Source organism: Chiloscyllium plagiosum, unplaced genomic scaffold (genome assembly GCF_037043375.1).
Source record: "Chiloscyllium plagiosum isolate Xiang-an unplaced genomic scaffold, Cpla_swu_hap1 HiC_scaffold_21, whole genome shotgun sequence".
In the NCBI taxonomy this organism is placed as follows: Eukaryota; Metazoa; Chordata; class Chondrichthyes; order Orectolobiformes; family Hemiscylliidae; genus Chiloscyllium; species Chiloscyllium plagiosum.
This window is the reverse complement of record NW_028270159.1, coordinates 67,200,620-67,220,323: the sequence shown is the minus strand read 5'-3', so window position 1 is coordinate 67,220,323 and position 19,704 is coordinate 67,200,620.

Sequence of the window (19,704 nt, the reverse complement as noted above, 5' to 3'; positions counted from 1 at the left end):
AGAGGGAGAGGGAAAGAGAGAGGGGAGGGTGGGGATAGAGAGAGCGGGGAGAGAGAGAGGGGAGAGAGAGGGAGAGAAGGAGAGAGTGCGAGTGGAAGGGTGAGTGAGGTGACAGTGTGAGGGGAGAGAGGGGGCAGAGAGAGAAGGGCAGAGAGAGGGAGGGCGAAAGAGGGTAGGGGCGCCAAGGGAGAGGGGTCAAGGGAGAGGGGGAGAGAGAGGGGTTTGAGAGAGGGGGAGAGAGTGAGTGGGGGAGGGAGAGCGGGGAGAGAGAGAGGGGAGAGAGTGGGAAGTGGGAGGGAGAGAGAGGGGAGAGAGAGAGAAGGGGCAAGGCAGGGGGGAGAGAGAGAGGTGAGAGAGAGGGTCAGGGAGAGGGGGAGAAAAAGAGGGGGTGGGAGAGAGGGGAGAGCGAGGGGCAAAGCAAGGGGGCGAGAGAGGGGGGCGAGAGAGGAGGGTGAGAGAGGGGGCGAGAGAGGGGGAGCCAGGGGGTGAGAGAAGGGTAGGGAGAGAGGGGGCGAAAGAAAGGGGAGAGAGAGAGTGGAGAGCGAGAAAGGCAGAGAGAGAGGGGAAGAGAGAGATGGGGGCGAGAGTTGGGGGCGAGAGAGGGGCGCAAGAGAGGGTGCGAGAGAGGGAGGAGAGAGAGGGGAAGAGGAGGAGAAAGAGGTGCAGCGAGAGTGGGGAGAGAGAGCTAGGGGAGAGAGGGGAGAGAGAGGGGACGAGAGCAAGGGAGGCGAGAGAAAGGGGCGAGAGCAGGGGGCCGAGATCGAGTTTGGGAGAGAGGGGTGAGAGTGGGGGGGTGAGAGAGAGGGGTAGAGAGAGAGGGGAGGGAGAGAGAGGGAGAGAGGGGGAGAGAGAGAGGGGGAGGTAGAGGGGGTCAGGAGAGAGATGGGGAGAGAGTGATAGGGTGGGGAGAGAGAGGGGGAAAGAGAGTGCGGGGAGAGACAGTGGGGGAGAGAATGGGGTGAGTGAGTGGGAAAGTGTGTGGGGGAGAGAGTGGAAAAAGACTGAGGGTAGAGAGTGTGGGGAGAGAGTGGGAGTGAGAGGGGGTATAGAGAGGTGAAGAGAGAGAGGTTGAGAGAGGGAGGGAGTGAGGGGGAGGGAGATTGAAGTGACAGAGTGAGGGGAGAGAGAGGGGCAGAGAGAGGGGGTCGAGAGAGGGGGTGATAGTGAGGGGGCGAGAGGGCGGAGGACAGAAGGGGAGAGAGAGAGGGGAGAGAGAGGGTGGGGAGAGAGAGGGAGAGAGAGTGCGGGGAGAGAGAGTGGGGAGAGACTGTGTGAGTGAGTGGGGGAGTGAGTGGGGAGACAGAGGGGAGAGACAGGAGGCAGAGAGACGGTGCAGATAGAGAGAGTATAGAGGGTGAGGGGGAGAGAGATGTGGAGAGAGAGGGGAAGGGGGGAAGAGAGAGTGGGGAGAGGGATCCAGAGAGAGAGGGGGAGAGAGGGGGCAGAGAGAGGGTGAGAGAGAGGGGGAGAGTGTGAGGGAGACAGAGGGGAGAGAGAGGGGGAGAGAGTGGGCAGAGAGAGGGGGCAGAGAGCGGGGGAGAAAGTAAGAGAGTGGAGAGAGAGAGTGAGGGTGAGAGAGGGCGAGAGCGAGGTGCGAGCAAGAGAGACGGGCGAGAGAGGGGGCAAGTGAGAGAGAGAGAGGTGCAAGTGTGTGTGAGTGAGGGGACAGAAATGAGAGAGAGCATCTGAGAGATCGAGAGAGAGTGCGATAAGGGGACGAGAGAGAGAAAGAGTGAGAAAGAGAGAGAAAGATAGAAAGCGGGGGGAGCGGGATAGGGAGAGATACAGGGCGAGCTCGACAGAGGAACATGAGGGGGATACACGTGAGGGAGAGAGAGAGTCGGGTGAGAGAGAGGGATGAGGTTGAGAGTGAGTGAGAGGGTGAGAGAGAGTGAGTGAGGGGAAGAGAGATAGAGAGAGAAGGTGAGAGAGGGGCTGAGAGAGAGAGAATGAGAGTGAGATGGTGAGGGATAGAGAGTGAGGGAGTGAGAGAGGGGATAGAGAAAAAGAGACAGAGAGTCAGAGAGAGGGAGATGTCTCGGGGAGGACCAGTACAGCAGAAGTGAAAGCAGGAGCCTGACAAGAAGGTGGGAATGAAGCCAAGAATGTTGCTGTTCCTTGCCCAGCTCTGCATCTATGTCCTGTGTTCCGGATCTGAATACAGAAGACCACTAACCCCTCCCTATGCTGTTTACTGCGAGTGATTTTACCGGCTGCAGGATTTACTGAAGGCTCCAGATCTTCCTCTCCATCTCTCTCTGACTGACTAAGCGTCTTTGATATGGTTATGAACGAGACAGGAGTTAGGAATTCGGCTGATACAGGAACATCCTGATTACCTGCAGGAGACAGAGAAACAGACAGAATGGGAAATTAGACTGATGTAGTGAGGATGGCACTGAGTCCCACAGAGATCTGGAAAACCCCTGTCTCCATCCCTGGCCTGTGTTACTGCATCTCTCTGGAGTGAAGAATTCCATTGGCTCAGGATCTGGAGTATCTGCAACAGTGAGAGACGCTGACAGAGGCAGCAATTAGACCCACACAGTGAGGAATACCATATGGAGAGAGACTGAGTAATATCACCAGAGTGCAGGAAGGCATCAGGATCAAACAATGGCCATGATGAAAGGGGTTTGATTCATGGTGCACGAGGATCTGTACTCACTGACAGTTGAGCTACGAGTGGGACAGGTGATGGCCTCGTGCTATTCTCACCCGACTGTTCATCCAAACTTGAATGCCAGAGTCCAGTATACCCATCTAACTGCCTAATATCCTTTCAAGAAGGAAATCTGTTATAGGCAGCGGGTCTGGCCTACATATGAATCCAGACCCAGAGCAATGCGGTTGACTCTCAACTGCCCTCTGAAATGATCCAGCAATGCACTCAGCTCAAGGACAGCTTGGGGTAGGAAATACACAGTGGCCAGCCAGAGACAGCAAAATCCCATGAGTGAATTAAACATAACATTGCCGGGACCAGTGTCCTGGCCAATCATCTCGGTAGGCTTATGGACAGGAATTTAAACTGACAAAGAGAATGCAAGGCCAGGGTTCAGGTGAAAGGTGCTTTCCAAATCCAAAGAGAAGGTGGCGATGTCGCTGAAGACAAGCAGAAAGGAACAGGAAGAGACAGAGTTTAACTGAAACTGTACATCAGTGAATTGGACTGTGAGAAGAAATTGTGGAAAGAGTCAATCTTAATGTCCTTTTTTGTACTGGATAATGTCTCTGCAATAAGATGGATGGACTGTGGCACAGAGATAAATGAGATTTAGTGGTGAAACGGTGAGCAAAAGATGGAACATGAATATTCTATTGCACCCCTTCTTGAGGGGTCTCAGGGAGTGTAGGATGGGTAACCCTGACAGTAATGGGTAACAAAGGCAGTACAGAGAAAGCATTTGGCCTCAGATGATGCCGCTGAATCAGCCTGAATGCAGATTCTGGGCAACACGTGTCAAAAACACAAGCAGGAGAACAGTTTTGAGGCTGCCGACCAGCATTTCATTGCTCAACACTGTTACTCATTCCAATAAATTCCTGTGTAATGCAAAGGCAATGTGATAATTTTGGGAGACTTCAGTCTTTGTATAATCTGGGACAGTCACATTGGCAAAAGTGATATTCTCCGAATTCCTCTTTGAATGTTTTTGTCAGTGTTTCTTTGAATAACACATTGTGGAAATGGCCAGGGATGTGACTATCTCAGATCGACCATTGGGTGATGATGCTGAGTGAAGGAGTAATGTCACACTATGATATCCTCTGGGAAATTGTAGTGTAGTGGAATTCAGCGAGATGATGGATTTTTAAAACGACCATAAAGCACACCCTACAATCAGAACCAAAGCCATTGACATGTGTTTGAGGGGAGAACTGACCAAGGTAAACAGGGGAAACAGTGAAGTGCATGGCTGGAAATGGACAGTACGAAACATTTACAGTCATAGAGATGTACAACACAGAAACAGGGTTTTCGGTGTCCGACTCGTACACGCCACCCACATAACCGAACATAATCTCGTCACATTTGCCAACACTTGGCCCAAATCCCTTTCAACCCTTCCTGTTCGTATACCAATCCAGATACCTGTAAAATTGACAGGCCGACGAGGGGAGAGGCCATTCTAAATTGGTGCTCACAAACGAGCCGGGGCAGGTATCAGATCTTGTGGTGGGGGAGCATTTTGGTGATAGTGACCACAACTGCCTCACATTCTACACAGCTATGGAGAAGGAGAGGATTAGGAAAAATGGGAGGATATTTAATTGGGGAAGAGGAAACTATGATGTGATTAGACATGATTTAGGAAGCATGGATTGGGAGCAATTGTTCCATGGTAAAGGCACTCTAGACATGTGGAGACTGTTTAAGGAACAGTTGTTGCAAGTGATAAATAAATATGTCTCTCTGAGACAGGCAAGAAGTGGCAAGATAAAGGAACCATGGATGTCGAGAGCGGAGGAGCTTCTCGTCAAAGGGAAGAAGGTAGCTTACATAAGGTGGGGTAAGCTAGGATCAAGCTCAGCTCTACAGGATTACAGGCAGGCGAGGAAGGCGCTTAAAAATGGACTGAGGAGAGCCAGGAGAGGGGGCGAGAAAGGTTTGGCAGAACGGATTAGGGAGAACACAAAGGCATTTTACACTTTTGTGAGGAATAAGAGAATGTTCAAAGAAAGTGTAGGGCTGATCAGGGATAGCATAGGGAATTTGTGTGCGGAGTCTGAGGAGGTAGGGGAAGCCCTAAATGAGTTTTTTTTTTGCTTCTGTCTTTACCAAAGAAACGAACTTAGTAGTGAATGAAACCTTTGAAGGCAGGTGTGCATGCTGAAATAGATAGAGATAGAGGAAGCTGATGTGCTGAAAATTTTGTCAAACATTAAGATTGACAAGTCGCCAGGCCTGGACCAGATTTGTCCTCGGCTGCTTTGGGAAGCGAGAAATGCAATTGCTTCGCCACTTGCGAAGATCTTTTCATCCTCGCTCTCCACCGGAGTCGTACCTGAGGACTGGAGGGAGGCAAATGTGATTCTTCTCTTCAAGAAAGGAAATAGGGAAATCCCCGGCAATTACAGACAAGTCAATCTCACGTCTGTCGTCTGCAAGGTGTTAGAAAGGATTCTGAGGGATAGGATTTATGACCATCTGGAAGAGCATGACTTGATTACATGCAGTCAACATGGCTTTGTGAGGGGCAGGTCATGCCTCACAAACCTTATCGAGTTCTTTGAGGATGTGACTAGAAAAGTTGATGAGGGTCGAGTTGTGGATGTGGTGTATATGGACTTCAGCAAGGCGTTTGATAAGGTTCCCCATGGTAGGCTTATTCAGAAGGTCAGGAGGAATGGGATTCAGGGGAACATAGCTGTCTGGATACAGAATTGGCTGGCCAACAGAAGACAGCGAGTGGCAGTAGAAGGAAAATATTCTGCCCAGAAGTCTGTGGTGAGTGGTGTTCCACAGGGAACACCACTCCTTGAGCCTCTATTGTTTGTAATTTTTATTAATGACTTGGATGAGGGGATTCAAGGATAGGTCAGCAAGTTTGCAGATGACACATAGGTTGGAGGTGTCGTTGACAGTATAGAGGGCTGTTGTAGGCTGCAGCGGGACATTGACAGGATGCAGGGATGGGCTGAGAGGTGGCAGATGGCGTTCAACCTGGATAAATGCGAGGTGTTGCATTTTGGAAGGTCGGATTTGAAAGCTCAGTACAGGATTAAGGATAGGATTTTTCGTAGTGTGGAGGAACAGAGGGATCTTGGGGTGCAGTTACATAGATCCCTTAAAATGACCACCCAAGTGGACAGGGTTGTTAAGAAAGCATATGGTGTTTTGGCTTTCATTAACAGGGGGGTTGAGTTTAAGAGTCGTGAGATCTTGTTGCAGCTTTATAAAACGTTGGTTAGACCGCACTTGGAGTACTGCGTTCAGTTCTGGTCGCCCTATTATAAGAAAGATGTGGAAGCTTTGGAGAGGGTTCAGAGGAGGTTTACCAGGATGCTGCCTGGACTGGAGGGCTTATCTTATGAGGAGAAGTTGACTGAGCTCGGACTTTTTTCATGGAGAAAAGGAGGAGAAGAGGGGACCTAATTGAGGTATACAAGATATTGAGAGGCATAGATAGAGTCGATAGACAGAGACTATTTCCCAGGCCAGAAATTACTAACACGAGGGGTTGTAGTTTTAAGCTGGTTGGAGGAAAGTATAGAGGGGATGTCAGAGGCGGGTTCTTTATGCAGAGTTGTGAGAACATGGAGTGCGTTGCCAGCAGCAGTTGTGGAGGCAGGGTCATTGGGGACATTTAAGAGACTCCTGGACATGCATATGGTCACAGACATTTGAGGGTGTATACATGAGGATCAGTGGTCGGCACAACATCGTGGGCTGAAGGGCCTGTTCTGTGCTGTACTGTTCTATGTTCTATGTTCTATATAATCCAGCTCCTTCTCTCTCTGTAAATTCCTCCAAACCCAATCCCCTTTGTCCCACTGTCATTCTTGACAAGATTTAACTCTGTTTAACTCTAACATCCTAGAGCCCCTGTAAACCTTCCTATCTCTGTAACCTCTATCCATCTGTTCAAAGCCTCATTACTGAGGAATTACTCCCTTCATTCGACATAAGGCAGATGGAATGACAGTAAACAGATATGATGTAACCTTCATTCAGGCGATGTAGCTGCAGAATGACCATCGCTGTGATGGGAATATTGAAGGGTTGTTGGTATCTATGCAGGCTAGTCAAAAAAGGCAACAAGCTGTGAAGAAAGGATGAGGTTAATGAGATAGCCACGTGGAACTGAAGATCAAACTTTGGAGTCTATTTGGGTGGAGCTAAGAATAAGCAAGCAGCAGTAACCGTTAGCAGAAATTCTTTTATAGGCACCAGACAGTAATGGTAATGTCAATATGGTTAAAGTAAGGACACTGAATGTACTTGTAGCAAGGGCAGTACAGCAACTGTTTGTGAAAGTGGTCTCCATTCCGACTGGATAACTAATGAGTATCAGGGCTGTAATGGATGGAATCCTGGATTGTATACGATATGGTTTTCTATAACATCACATCAAGGAGCCATTAACAAAATTGTCTATTGTAGATCAAATGCTGTGTAATAATATATATCTAAAAATCCCAATCTAAAGTAGTTTTGTGAGCGGAGACCCACAATGTTATAATGTAGATACTCAGTTTGAGGTAAGGCCTTGAGATGTAGAAGCAGAATGAGGCCATTTGGCCCCTTATGGATGCTCTGCCCTACAATCAGATCATGGCTGACCTGATGATCTTTAACTCTTCTTTTCTGCCTTTTCCAAAAACCTTTGTTTCTTTGATTGATTAAAACCTGACCATCTCTGGTGTAAATATTCTTAATGACCCAACCTCGACAGCCCCCTGCAGTCAGGAATTCCCACAGAGTCACTACCCTCTGAGTGAAGACATTCCTCATCAGCTCCATCTTAAATGGGTGAGCCTTTGCTGGGATTTTATGCCCTCTGGTTACAGATTCTCACACAATTTATATGAAAGTAAGTTACAAAGGTAATTATTGCAGATGACATGAAAATTGGTGTAGTCGGGATTAATAAGCAAGGTGATCCAAGGTTGCAGGAGGTTACAGATCAGTCGGAAAGATATGCACAGAAGTGTCAAATTGAGTTTAATCTGGACAAGTGTGACATGACGGAGTTTAGGATGTCAAATTCAAGAAGAAAGTTAGGATACTGAGGGGCATTGATTTACAGAGGGATCTTGGTGCAAGTCAGTAACTCCCTGAAAATGGCAACAGAAGTGCTTCAGATGGGAAAGAAAGCAAATGGAACACTGGCCTTCATCGGTCACAACGTTGGGTATAGTGGTTTGCATCTGATGTTGTAATTGTATAAAACGTTTGTTTGTTCACATTTGGAGTACTATGTGCAGTTCTCATCTCCACACAATAGGAAGGATGGGAGGCTTTGGAGAGGGTGCAAAAGGGGTTTATCAGCACGTTGCCTGTGTTAGGTTTTTTAAGGGTGTGTTAAGTGTAAGAGGGAAATAAATGATGTTGGATTGCTTTGCGAGAGTATCAGAGGCTAAGAGGCGACCAGGTACAGGAATATAACATTCAGAGATGTACAGATAATGTGGATAATCGGAATCTCTTTTCCAATATGTAAGTTTGAAATACTAGAGCACATAGGTTTAAGGTGAGAAAGGGGAAGTTTAAACGAGATGTGTGAGGCATGTTATTTTTTAAACATAGAGAGTGGTCGTTTCTGAGGGAGGTCGGAGAAGCAGAAAGTTTTGAAATGGCATTTAGACAGAAACGAGAACAGGCAGGGAATAGAGAGATATGGACCATGTGCAGGCAGAAGGGATGAGTTGAGAATAGCATCATGGTCAGCACAGCTATGATGGGCTGAAGGATCTGTTGCTGTTCTGTACTGTTCTGTTTTCTAACTTCCCAGCATCTACCCTGTCAAAGCCCCTCAGAATCTTGGATGTTACTTTCCTTTTCTCTCATTTTTCTAAACTTCAATGGGTTCAACCTCAATCTCCTCCACCTCTTCTTATTAGAAAATTCATCCATTCCGGCAGTCAGCCGAGTGACCCTTCTCTGTCCTACCTCCATTGCAAGAATATCGTTCGTTCCGGCACTCGCACTGTTCATAATATTCTAGGTGTGGTCTGACTCGTATCTTGTATAGTTTTTCCAAGACCTCCCTATACTTAGACTCCATTCCCTTTGTAATAAATGCCAGCATTTGATTTGTCTTCTCGCTTACCTGCTGACCCTGTAAGCTACCTTTTTCAGATTGATGAACAAAAACTCCTATAACCCTTTCTGCTGTCATTCTGAAACCAAACACTGTTAGCCTGACAGTAAATCAGAAGTATACTGAAATTGTTAGAAAGGACATGTCAATATACAAAAACTGGCCACTTAGAAATACATTTTCTAAAAGAGAATTTGTTTTTGAGCCTGTAGGATTTTATTTGTTGGTGTGAATATAAATGGCAGAATTGTAATGGTGTAGGAGTGTGTGGTGGTACGGGGGATGTGATGTATTTGAATTATCAGAAGCCTTTACCCAAGTTTCAATAAGGGCGAAAGAGTAACTTGTTCGAGAATAGGGCCCCTTAAAGATCAATAACGTTCAAGGATTCACTCTTCAAGGAGGTGGCCAAAAGATAGATGAAGGCAGAGCAGTGAAGCTTTTGTCCACATGGACAGCGAAGCTTTTAACAAGGTTGAAAGGGATGTAGAACATCTAGTGAAGAGGAAGATGAAAGCTTATTTAAGGTTGAGGAAGCAAGGGTCAGACAGGTTTCTGGAGGGGAACATGGAACAGCACGATGGCCCAGTGGTTAGCACTGCTACCTCATAGCACCACGACTCCATTTAGGTTCCAACCTCAGGCGACTGTCTGTGTGGAGTTTGCACATTCTCCCCGTGTCAGCGTGGGTTTCCTCCAGGTACTCCAGTTTCCCCTCAAAGCCCAAGGATGTGCATGTCAGGTGACTCAGCCATGCTAAATTACCTACAGTATTCACGGATGTGTAGATTTGGTGCATTAGTCAGGGCAAATGGAGAGAATTACGTTGGGGGAAGTGGTTCTGGTTGGGGTACATTTTGGAGGGTTGAAATGGAGGTGTTGGGCCAAATGGCCTGTTTCCACACTGTTGGGATTCTTTGAAGGTACCAGGAAGGAACTGAGGAATGGACTTAGGACAGCTAGAAGGGGGCATGAAAAAGCTTTGTTGGGAAGGATTAAGGGAAACCGTAAGGTATTCTCCACTTATGTGAGGAACAAGAGCATGGCCAGAGTGAGGGTAGGGCCGATCAGGGATAGTGGAGGCAACTTGTGCCTGAAGTCGGAGGAGGTAGGGGAGGTCCTTAATGCATACTGTGCTTCAGCATTCACTACTGATAGGGACCTTGTAATTTGTGAGGACAGCGTGAAACAGGCTGATATATGTGAACAGGTTGATGTTAAGAATGAGGATGTGCTGAGTATTGTGTAAAACATAAGGATAGGTAAGTCTATTGGACCAGATAGGATGTGCCCAAAATTATTACACGAAGTGAGGGAAGAGATTGCTGTGCACTTGGCGATGACCTTTGCGCCCTCACTGTCCACTGGAGTTGTACCAGATGGTTGGAGGACGGCAAATGTTATTCCCTTGTTCAGGAAAGGGAATACGGATAATGCTGGAAATTTCAAATCTGGCAGTCTTATGTCTGCGGTGTGCAGAATATTGTAGAGGACTCCGAGACAGGATTTATAATTCCTTGGAAAACATTGTTTGATTAGAGATTGTCAGCATGGCTTTGTAAGGGGCAGGTCATGCCTTCCAAATCTTATTCAGTCCTTTGATGATGTGACAAATGAATTTCATGGCTCATTCAGAAAGCACGGAGACATGGGATAGAGGGAAACCTATCTGTCTAGATACAGAATTCCTGGCCCAAAGAACACCGAGGGTGATGATAGATGGAAAGCATTCATCCTGGAGCACAGTGACCAAAGGTTTTCTGCAGGAAGAGGTTACAGGACTTCTGCTCTTTGTGGTTTTATAAATGACTTGGATGTGAGTGGGAGAGTGGGTTAGTAAGTTTGGTAATTACACGAAGATTGATGGAGTGGTGAATAGTGTGGAAGGCTGTTGAAGGTTGCAATGGGGCAATGACAGGATGCAGAGCTGGGCTGAGAAGTGGCAGATGGAGTTCAATCTGGAAAAGTAATAAGTCATTCATTTTGGAACACTGATTTTGAATCCATAATGCAGGGTTAAAGGTAGGATCCTTGGCAGTGTGGAGGAACAGAGGGATCTTGGGTTCCAAGTCCATAGATCCCTCAATGTTGCCACCCAAGCTGATAGGCTTGTTAAGAAGGAATATATTGTGCTGGATTTCATTAGTTGGGGGATTGAGTTTTAAAGCCGCGAAGTTATGATGCAGCTCTATAGAGCCCTGGTAAGATCCCACATGGAATATTGTGTTCAGTTCTGGTCCCCTCATTACAGGATGGATGTGGAAGCTTTAGAGAGGGTGTTTTAAAAAATTCTCAAGGTCAGGTTCGTAGGAGAGTAGTCTGACACAGAACAAACGACCAAGAGGCGAGTCTGCTAGAATATGGGCATTTTATTCCCCGCAGCGTCGCCAGAACGGGTCTGGCTTATACTCACTCTACATGTTACCAAAACTGGGAGCCGTCAGTTCTCGTAGAGCGGTTGCCAACAACCCACGCTCGGCGGTTAAACGTAACCCCGGAGCAGACTCACCGAACTGGAGACTTTTCCAGCTGATATACTCTTTTCCAGATATAAACATTCATGTGAACAGCAGAGCAAGGCTAAAAAACACATTCCATTCTGGTTACATACAGATAAGAAGATTCACACGGGACTAAGCAACACCTCCATTCCGGTTAGATTCACACATGTATTGGGACATAATTTTTAACCGTTTCACCACATTCCACTGCTTGGAATTTTACACCACATTCCACTGCTTGGCCCAATACATGTGTTACATTATGATTCACACATGTATTGGGACATAATTTTACACCACATTCCACTGCTTGGCCCAATACATGTGTTACATTATGCTTAATTCAGTTCAATTCGTTTCAGTTAATTTCAGTTCAGTCAATTCAGTGTAATTCAATTCAGCTCAGTTCAGGTCTGTTCAGTTCAATTCAATTGTGTTCAATTCAGTTCCGTCCATTTCAATTCAATTTAGCTCAGTTCCATTTTGTTCCGTTCAATTTGATTCACTTCAGTTCCACTCAGTTCAGTTCAGTTCAATCCCATTCAATTCTGTTAACTCCGCTTCAGCTTTTTGGACATGCCCACATCCTCCGCTGTACCCCAGGCAAGGGGTTCTTCGGCAGGACTGGGATCCTTTCTCAAACAAACTGCCACGTACATGCCCACATCCATGCCATCCCGGGACGGTCGGGACCTCCACAGTTTGTTCTTCTGGTTTCTTAGTCTTTTTCCAAAACATTGTTCTGTATCAAAATCTCTCCTCAATTGCGATTGATCCTGCCGACTACGCCAAATGTTTTAAAAAATTCTCAAGGTCAGGTTCGTAGGAGAGTAGTCTGACACAGAACAAACGACCAAGAGGCGAGTCTGCTAGAATATGGGCATTTTATTCCCCGCAGCGTCGCCAGAACGGGTCTGGCTTATACTCACTCTACATGTTACCAAAACTGGGAGCCGTCAGTTCTCGTAGAGCGGTTGCCAACAACCCACGCTCGGCGGTTAAACGTAACCCCGGAGCAGACTCACCGAACTGGAGACTTTTCCAGCTGATATACTCTTTTCCAGATATAAACATTCATGTGAACAGCAGAGCAAGGCTAAAAAACACATTCCATTCTGGTTACATACAGATAAGAAGATTCACACGGGACTAAGCAACACCTCCATTCCGGTTAGATTCACACATGTATTGGGACATAATTTTTAACCGTTTCACCACATTCCACTGCTTGGAATTTTACACCACAGAGGGTAAAGAGCAGATTTACCAGGATACTGCCTGGACTGGAGAGCATGTCATATGAAGAAAGCTTGAGGGAGTTAAGGCTTTTCTCATTGGAGTGAAGAAGGGTGAGGGGTGACTTGGTAGACGTGAACATGATGATGAGAGGCACAAAGAGAGTTAATAGTGAGAGACATTTTTTACCCTGACAAAAATAGCTATTACAAGGGGTATAATTTTCAGGTGATTCGCGGATGGGTAAGGGGAGATTTCAGAAGTAGGTTAATTACATACAGAGTGGTGGGTGAGTGGAATGCACTGCCAGCGGTGGCAGTAAAATTGGATGCATTCGGGGCATTTAATATACTTCTGGATAGGCACATGGATGATAATAAAATGAATGGTATGGAGGTTAGATTGATCAGACAGTCGGATAAAAGTTTGGCATGGCATCATGGCCTCAGGGTCTTGTGCTGTACTGTTCTGTGTTCTGAACCTGTATGGTAAACTGGATAATAAGCTCAGATCAATGTAAAAGGATATGGTATTCAGGAGGAGCTAGTCAACTGGGTACAAAATAGGCTTGATGGTAGGAGGCCGAGGGTGATAGGGGACATGTTGTTTTTCGGACTGGAGGCATGTGACCAGCGGTGTAGTGAGCCCACTGTTGTTTGTCATTTGGTTAAATGGTTTGGTTGGGAATATTGGTTTCGTTGTAAGTAAGTTTTTTGGGTGGCACTGAAATTGGCGTTAAAGTGGGCAGTGAAGAAAGTTATCTGTGGTTCGACAGAATGAACAGTACTGCTGGGATAGTGAGCTGAAGAATAGCAGATGGAGTTTTAATTAGATAAATGTGAAGTGATCCATTTTAGTGAAACAAACCAGGGTGGGACTTGTACAGTTAGTGTTTGGGCCCTGGATAGTGTTATCAGTCAGAGACCAGGGATGCAGGTACACAGTTCTTTGAATGTGGTGTCACAGGTAGACAGGCTGGTGAAGCAGGCGTTTGGGATGGTTACCTTCATTGGTCAGAGCATTGAAAGTAGGAGAAGGATATCATGTTGTGGCTATACAAGACATTGGCGAGGCCACCATGAAACCATTGTTGATCAGTAGGATGAACTCATCTACTTCACTTGCCTCCTTTATTGAAGGACATCTGACACTCTAATCTGGTCTGCTCTACACGTGACTCCAGACTCACAGCAATATAGCTGACTCTGTGCTATACTGTCGGCAATTAGCAGTGGGGGCAAAGATTGATGGTCCAATCAGTGGCATCCTCATCCCATGAATGAATAAATAATAATACATATTTCCCTCCCTACCTCTGCACACCCCTCCAGCTGCAGCAATCCGTACTGGCTTTGTAACATCGTTCACGCCCTGATCACTCTCTGTAACACTCTCACAACCTCCAGCACCTTCAATTCTCCCTGTTCCTATCGTTTCAATATGCCCTGACAATGTTTCTCCTTCCCAATGCCCTTCCCCTGCTAGCAGATCCGTTGCAATCCCTTTTAAACTTACTCCTAAAACACTCTCTCACTTCAGGATTTTTAGTACTTTGTGGTGATCTTCTCAGCCTCATAATCTAGTATAATCCCTTTTGACCTGAGTGAGGGACCAGTGGGGATTTCTTGTTGAAGTTATGACTGTTTCAATGGAATGTCCTTTATTTTAATGATTTACACTGTTCCTTCAAATGTTTTCCACTGTCCATTTACAGTCACATATTTCAGTCTGTTTAGCCTGTTTGCCTTGGTCAATTCTCCTTTCAAACTCATGTAATTGGCTGTTTTTGTTTCTAGGTGTAGCTTGTCCTTTCTGTGATTCACTTTAAAACTGTCAATTTCTTTTAAACTGCTTATTCTCACAATTTCCCAGAGGATCTCTCCAGGTGACATTACTCATTCACTAAGTTTCATCACACAACGGTCGCTCTGAGATAGTTACATCCCTAGCCAGTTGCACAATGTGTTATTCAAAGAAACACTGAAAAAAATTCTCTGAACTCTTCTTCCAATATCACTTTTGACAGTGTGAATGTCCCAGATTTTGGGAGTATTGAAGTTTCACTAAATTATCACAATGCTTTTATTAAAAATTCTAATTGATTCCTGTTTATTGCAGTGATGAGCAAGGAAATGCTGTTCAATGGCTAAAACTGTTCTGCTGCTTGTGTCCTTGGCAAGTAGTAGCCAGAATTTACATTCAGACTGACTCTACTTCATGATCTGATGCCAAGTGCTTTCTCTGTAATGCCTTTGTTATCCATTATTGTTAGCGTTGCCCATTTTGCCTGAATTTCCACAAGGTTGTGAAATATTGAATATTTATGTTCCACCATTTGTTCGCCCTGGAACCATGTCTCACTGCTGTCTGAATTTCTTTTTTCTCTGTGTCACAAATCCAACTACCCGATTGCAGAGACTTTATCCATTCCAAACAAAACATAACTTACTCTTTCCCACAATTTCCTGTCACAAACCGATTCACTGATGTACAGTTTTAACTGAACCTTTTCCCATCCTGTTCCTTTCTGCTTGTCTTCAGACACATTCCCATGCTGTTCCCATGCTTCACCTTTTCTATTTGGATTTGGAAAGCTCCTTTCACCTGCACCCTGTCCCTACATCCCCTGTCTGTTTACAGCCCTGTCCATGAACCTACCGACGTGATTGGCCAGGACACTGGTCCCATCATGGTTCCAGTGGGGCCCAGGGCAACGGGATTGTTTTTATTAACTCGTGGGATGTTGGTATCTCTGTCTGACCAGTCTTTCCTGCCCAGCCCCAGCTGCCCTTGAACTGAATAGCTTGCTCGGCTATTTCAGAGGGTCATTGAGAGACAAACACTTTGCTGTGGGTATGATGTGTAGACCATATGAGAATAGGTAGGTGTCCTTCTCGAAATGACAAGTGTTTGTATTTTTTGTACATCAGCAATTGTCTCATATTTATTTATGGATTATTAATTATTATCTTTAAAAGTATTGTTTTCAATTTCCCCTATTTCTGATGGTGGGATTCAAACATGTCTCCCCGAACATTAGCTGAGGTTTTGGGATACATGCTCTAGCAATAATGCCACCAGGCCATCACTTCGCCTGCTCACTGGTTGCTCATTCCTGACCAGTTATACCATCATGAAGCAGAACCCCTTCTTCCCACACAATTGATTTGATTCTGAGGCCTTCTGACATGATTGTTTGAGACTGATACCTTCCAGCACTCTGGTGATATCACACAGTATCTCTCTCCACGTGGTATCCCTCACTGTGTGGATCTAATTGCTGCCTCTGTCAATTCCCCTCGCTCTTATAGTTACTCCAGAACCTGAGTTAACAGAATTCTCCACTCCAGAGAGACGCAGCAGCACAGGCCAGGGACGGAGTCTGGGATTTTCCAGATCTCTGTTTTACTCAGGACCATTCTCCATGTGTAATCTTCACTACATCAGTCTAATTTCCCATCCTGTCTATTTCTCTGTCTCCTGCAGATAATCAGGAAATTCCTGACTCAATAGACTTCCCAACTACAGGATGTCTCGTCCATCACCACATTGAAGATGGTTGGTCAGCCAGAGACACAAAGGGCAGGGAAATCTGGAATCTTCAATAAATCCTGCAGTGAGGTAAGCTCACTCACAGTGAACAGAGCAGAGAGCAACGAGAGGGCTCCAAACATCGGCTAACAAGACATCACTTAGATTCAGTTCTGGAGGGGGGAGCACAGTACAGACACACCCCAGGTGAATCACCAGCCCTACTGTAAGTTTTGTTGCATTGAGACAGCATCAGGAGTGTCACAATTATCAATCCAGGCCTGTGATGTCTTAGCGAACATCAGTATAACAGAGGGGACATCACGATTTATTTCCTTTTGTTTCCTAGTCTTTGTCAACAGTACATTCTGACATGAAAAATTGATTTCGGGTCGCGCCCATTTCCTGTGGTTCCAGGCATGGATGGCCTTATTGATCTTTGAGGGGCCGTATTGTCTCTCTAGTAGCTTTTTTGTACTTGTATGCTGTAGAATCTCTTTGGATTCTCCTTAACCTTATCTGCCAAATCTATCTCATTCCACCCATGTTGCTTTCCAGCTTCTCCAGCCTTTCTGTTTCTGTCAAACGCTCCAGTATCAGTAACATCTTCGTCATTCTTTGTTCCATTTGCAGTTTCAGAAAATGTTTCCTGAAGCAGGAGGATCAGAATCCTACGCAATACTCCAACCGGTGTCCCAGCAATGTCTTGTACAGCCGTATCATGATGGACCAACCCATTTACTCAATGCTCTGACCCATAAGGGCTAGTGTGCCTAAAGCTGCTTTCCCCGCCCTGCCCACCTGTGATGCCACTTCCAAGGAACAATGTAAGTGCACCCCTTGGTCTATCTCTGTTCGACAACACTGTCCAGAGCCCAACCATTAACTGTATTAGTCCTCCCTGGTTTATATTAACAAAACCCAACACCTGAATTCAACTCCCATCTTTGATTTCTTGACCCACTGGCTCAATTGATTAAGATCACCTTTGATAACTGTATTCACTGCCAAATATAACATGTATTTTACTACCCACAAACTTACAAACAATAATTCATATATTATCGTTTATCTCAATAATACACGTGTGGATCCTGCACCGATCCTTATGGCACACCACTGGTCAAAGGCCCCCAGTCTGCACAACAACCCTCTCCCACCATCATCTGTCTCCTACTGTTAAGCCCATTTTGTGTTTGTTTGTCTTGCTCTCTCTGATCCCATGTGATCTAACCTTACTAACCAGTCACCACGCTAAACCCTGTCAAAGGCCTTGCTGAAGTCAGGAGAGACAACGTCTACTGCTCTGCCTGAATCCATCTCCTTGGTCACCTCTTCAACAAACTCTATCAAGTTTGAGAGACAGTACTTTGTATGCACAAAGCGGTGCTGACTATCCCTCATCAATCGTTGCCTTTCCAAATGCATGTAACTCCTGTCCCGCGAAATCGCTTCCAACAACATTGGCAACACTGACATCAAGCTAATTGGTGTTTATGTCCCTGGTTTCCCTCGCAACCTTTCCTAAATACTGGCACAACATTAGCCACCCTCCAGGCTCCCAGCTCACCACCCGTGGCTGTCAGTGATAGAAATATCATTGTAAGTTTCTTCCCTAACTTACCCCAATGTCTGGGGTTATACTTGATTAGTTACAAGGGAGTTGTCTAATTTTAATGTGTTTTAAACCTTCAGCACCTCCTGTTCTCCAATGTGGTCTCTTTTGAAACATCACTGTTTATTTCCCTGCTTCCCCAGTGTTTTTGTTTCACAGTAAGTTCTGACTTGAAATTTTTGTTTCGGATCTCACCCATTTCCTGTGGGTTCACACACGGATGGCTTCATTGATCTTTAAGGGGTCACATTCTGTCCCGAGTTAATCTTCTGTTGTTAATATACTTGTAGAATCTCTTTGGATTTTCCTGAACCTTATCTGCCAAAGATCTGTCAGTTCCCCTTTAGGCCCTCATGGTTTCCCTCTTAAGAGTATTACTACACCCACAATGTTCTTCAAGGGATTGACTTAATCCAGCTGGCTATATAGGACATGTGTCCCCTTTTGACTTGACCAGAACCTCAATATCCCAAGCCATCCAGTGTTTCCCACTTGTGTCAGCATTGTCTTTCACACTAACAGGAATATGCTGCCCCTGAAATATTAATTTATCTCTCTTTTGAAAGAATCCCACTTGCCCGACATCCCTTTAATTTCAAATAGCCTCCATGAATCAACTTTCGGACAGTCTTGCCTAATACCTTCTGGACTGGGGCAAGGCCAGATTTTGATCTTTAACTTGTGGACCAGGCCTGTCCTTTTCCATCGCTATTTTTGAACTAATAGATTTGTGGTGACTTTGCCAAAGTGCTCCCCCAAAAACTCTTCAGCCCCGTTCTCTCCCTTGTTTCCCGAAGGGAAGTCAGGTTTCATCCCTTTCTCCAGTCGGACCAGTTACATACTGACTCAGACAGTTTTCTTGAACACACTGAACAAATCCCTCCCATCCAAGCTGTGAACATTATGGCAGTCCCAGTCTAGGTTTAGAAAGTTAAGATCCCCGACCATTACAACCCTATCATTCTTACAGATATCTGAGATCTCCGACGTATTTGCTGCTCAATTTCCCGCTGACTACTGCGGGCCTGTAGTATGGTCATATCAAACTGGTCATCCAGCCATACTTCTCAGTTCTACTAATACAGCTTCACTGGCCGATCCCCAGGAATATCCTCTCTAAGCGCTGCAGTGATGTTTTAACTGAACAACAACACCAATCCCTCTCCTCTCTTGCCTCCCCTTCTATCCTTCCTGTAGCATCTGTCCCTGGAACATTGAGCTGCCTGTCCTGCCCCTCCCTCAGCTGTGTTTCTGTAATTCCTGTGATATTCCTGTCCCATGCTCCCATCCATGCCATGCGTTCATGTGTATAACCTGTTAGGCCTTTTACATCAAAATAAATGCAGCTTAATTGATGCGTTTTCGCTCATTGCCTGTTGTGCTCGTGTCTGGCTCATCGATTGAAATGACTCTCTTGAAATGCTATCGCAGCCTCAACCTTCAGACTGTAGCCTGAGACCGTCCCCCTCACTGTGGACAACGCCCTCACCTTTCATGTCATCTGCAAACCTACTAATGATATCTTCTGCTTTCACATCCGAGTGATTAATGCCCATAAGGAACAGCAATGGTTCCTGCACAGATCCCTGTGGCACAACCGCTGGGCAAAGGCTTTCAATCACAAAACCAACCCTCCAACAATATTGGATCCAATTTGGCAACTTGCCTTTGATGCAATGGTCTCTTCCCTTTTGGACCAGCCTTCCACGTGGGACCTTGTAAAACGCCTTAATGAATTCCATGTAAACCACAACATCTGCACTGCCCTCATCGATATCTTCAATCGTAATTTCAAAGAAATTTCAGCTTATTTCATCAGACATTATCTTCCTCTTCCAAATCCATGCTGACTATCACTAACCGATCCCTGCCTTTCCAGTTATTGATTCAACCTGTCCCTTAGCATTGTTCCCAATTTCCCTCACCCTGCTGTCAGACTATCTGCTCTGTAATTACCAGCCCTATCCCTGCTGCCCTTCTTGAACAAAGGAACCACATTAGCGATCCTCCAGTCATTCGGCACTTCACCTGTGGCCAGCAAAATATTAAATAT